This window comes from Schistocerca gregaria, chromosome 3, assembly GCF_023897955.1.
Source record: "Schistocerca gregaria isolate iqSchGreg1 chromosome 3, iqSchGreg1.2, whole genome shotgun sequence".
Taxonomy (NCBI): Eukaryota; Metazoa; Arthropoda; class Insecta; order Orthoptera; family Acrididae; genus Schistocerca; species Schistocerca gregaria.
In genome coordinates, this window is record NC_064922.1 from 17,839,991 (window position 1) to 17,843,408 (window position 3,418).

The window sequence follows — 3,418 nt, forward strand, 5'->3', positions numbered from 1 at the left end:
TTTGACTGGCACTTGCACATCTATAACAACGTCGGAAAGTAACTCGTTCAGCTTTTGAGTCACATCAAGTATGTGTGTTAATTTTGACGCTGCTAGCTCAGCAGATTGTCATGCAACTCCTTTACCTCTCAGAAATGATTATGAAATAAAAGTGAAGTACGTGACGAGTGTGACGTTAGGAAAACATTAGGCAGCATGGAGGGTTTCTGTATGGGAGCAACCAACCCAAACGAGTGCTGTGTGATCTGCTACCCAGCATGTATCCAACGAGTTAGCACGGCTAGCTCAGTCGGTAGAGCATGCGATTTTTAGTCACAAGGTCGTGGGTTCGAGCCCTACGCTGGGCGGAACGGTATTTTTTTCCGCTGCAGTTGTAAATTGCCGTTTTTCTGATTAACGAGATGTAATGGAAATAGCAACTTTAAAATTTGCCTACGTCTCCATCAGTCGCAAGAAACTGTATTTGAAGGTGAAGGTGATTTTGTAGACATGTGTGAAAGTCATGTTCTGAAGTGCAAGTGGTTTTGTTTGGAGAGAACATCGGCTATGTGTCAGATGTGTAGCCAAGCAGTAATGGGTCGCCATAGGTGCACATATTAGTCGAAAATATGAAGGTTTGTCAGCTGAAGTCTGATGATTCAGACGACCGTACGGACGAAGTACACAAAATTGCCGCTAGGCCGCGCCTCTTTAGCTCAGTGGTAGAGCACTGATCTAGTAAACTAGGGGTCGTGAGTTCCATTCTCACAGGAAGAAGACGAATTTTGGAAATCAGTTGCGCGTCGTGGCCGTATAGCAAACAGTATCTGTGATGACGAACAATTAGCGACAGGCGTTTTATTAAGAATTACTCTCAGATGTGATTAAGGCGAATGGCGCAGATAAAGCATTTGCCAAAGCGGTACGGCATAAGGTGGGACGAGGCAGTCTGAATTACATTTTATAGATGTATTTCTCACAAATCTCAGAGCCTCTCGCGGTCGTCGATGTCGTCGTCGTCGTCGTCGTCGTCGTCGTCGTCGTCGTCGCCGCCGCCGCCGTTTCTGCAGAAGTAGCAAATGGCCATCGTAGCAAATGCGGCGCGGGACACCCTGCCTTCGATTCCGAATGCACAAAGTGTGTGGTGGTCTATATTTTTTCGGTCTCGTAAGAGGTTGAATGTAACGAATGGGTGGGATAGAGCAAGGGGCAGCGGCTGTGTGGAACGAAAACACAATTCCTCAGGGGGTGTGAGCGTTTCGAGATGAGTCGTATGTAAGTTATACTTGGTCGTCAGTGACGGTGTGGCCTAATAGATAAGGCGTTGGACTTCGGATCCGAAGATTGCAGGTTCGAATCGTGCCACGGTCGTGTTTTTCCAGTTCTGAGAAAGCATAAGGTGCGACGAGGCAGTCTGAATTTCATTTTATAGATGTATTTCTCACAAATCTCAGAGCCCCTCGCGGTCGTCGTCGTCGTCGTCGTAATGGAGTGCACAATGGGGCTCGAGATGTGTTTGTTACCTCAGGTGCTGTATGATTGTCGACAAGGAGTAAAAACGGAGCAATTTGTGACGGCTCTTTCAATTTAAGACGTTAAAAACAGACGGAATTTGCATTTGTAATACCAGAGCATCGAAACTACTTGGAACTTTTGTGTATATGAACGTGTCCGCGAATTTGTACTCTGCTCCCTTCAGCGCTACAAACCAACCAACAATCGTGTTCGTGCGCATCAGAGTCGCAAAGAATGGGGAATAGCGCAGTTTGGTCGTGCATGGGGCGTAGCTCAGTTGGCAAGTCGGCCTTTGGCTGTGGAGCGGTGCGGTACGTCCCGGCCGCTCCGTGTCGCGTTTCCGGGTGTGTTGTCGTTTACCGCGCCGCCGCGCTAGTGTTACGTATTGCCGTCACGTTCCTGACACACAATGGCTCTTTCGTATCGGAAAGCCACGATCAAGCTGCAGTTCGACACTACGTACTCTAGACCCAAGGCCCACGAAGTAGAGCGTTTTTTACGCGATGTGATACATGTTGATCCTAACGAGCTGTTCGGTATCCACTTATCTATTGTCTCCAGCGTCGTATATCTTAAGTTCACTGACGACGAAGTATGTGACAAACTACTCAGACGCTCGACGCCAGGTTATCGGTTCTGCCACTCAGACGGAAACGTGGGTGTGGTGACGCTTGAACGTGCTGGATTGGGAATCCAAAATGTGCGCGTGTTTGAGCTACCTTTTGAAGTTCCAGCGGGTTTGGTCACCCTTGCTCTTTGACTCTATGGAACAGTTCTCGGCCACACGGCCAAAAAATGGGAGACCTTAGACACCTACCCAGTCCTTAACGGGGTGCGACAAGTCCGTATTGACCTGCATCGCCATATTCCTTCGTATCTCACGATCGCTGGTTGCAGGGCAACAATTATTTACGACGGTCAGCCGAGAACCTGCTCCGGTTGTGGCCAGACGGGACACATGCGTACCGAATGCCTGCAACGCCGTCTCGTGCAGACACCCTCGACCGACCAGATTCGTCCGTCGACACCGACCTCTCTGCCGATTACGTATGTTGCGGCGGCGAGACGGGAGACGCCAGCTTTATATGACGACCCCACTGTATTGGTGCGAGCTTTGGAGGACCCTGCAGTAGCTTCCACGGAGCCCCAAGCGTCTTTCAGTGCTGATGCTACTGATGTCCTTTCGTCGGACCCCGGCGCACCGTCACAACGGCTCGCCGACGGTGCGATGGAAGTTGAAGCACAGGATGCAGCGTCCTCCCCTTGCCCTACGTCGGAAACAGAGGCGCGGCAGCGTAAGCAGAAATCACCCAAGCGTCATAAGAAGCGGCGCAAGACAACCGACGACGTAGAACAGCCCGATGCGACACCGCTGGATGACGAGGTGCCTCAACCGCTCCACCGCGCCGACACAGGCGACCCTACCGTCTCACACGGTTCGACGTCTTCTCCCACTGCCGCTGGGTCTGGACCACATGGGGATGCAGGAGATCACCGCAGCTCCGACACCGGGGATGCACCCTTGCCTCCGTCTGCCTCTCGAGATCCAGTGGTGTCAACGACCCTGGGCGACTGGGCGCAGGAGATGGAGTTGCAGGATGCGTTTCAGGACCAAGACGATGCACCGATGCCGATGGCAGCGTCTACGCGGCCGGCGACAGACGCCTAAGGCGGCATGAGCACCTCTCGTCGCTGCCTAGCACTTCGCAAGACCGGCGCTCCACGTCACGACTACTGCCCTTCTGTCATACCATGGTCACCTCCCGAGACTTGATGGACCAGGCATACCGCCTCGCCACGATCAACGTCAATGGCATTACATCTGATGTCAAGACCCGTATGCTGAAGGATACGTTACGCGCTGCGGATCTGGACGTTGTTTTCCTTCAAGAAGTCCGATCAGGACTCTGTCTCGATGCCTACG

The 3,418-nt window shown here is 51.9% G+C and overlaps 1 non-coding gene across 1 annotated transcript; it reads left to right on the plus strand.

Moving 5' to 3' along the window:
* The first annotated feature begins 274 nt into the window (after positions 1 to 274).
* Trnak-uuu (transfer RNA lysine (anticodon UUU)) lies at positions 275 to 347 on the plus strand. Its single transcript has one exon. It is a non-coding gene; the product is annotated as a tRNA-Lys (tRNA).
* The last annotated feature ends 3,071 nt before the right edge of the window (positions 348 to 3,418 follow it).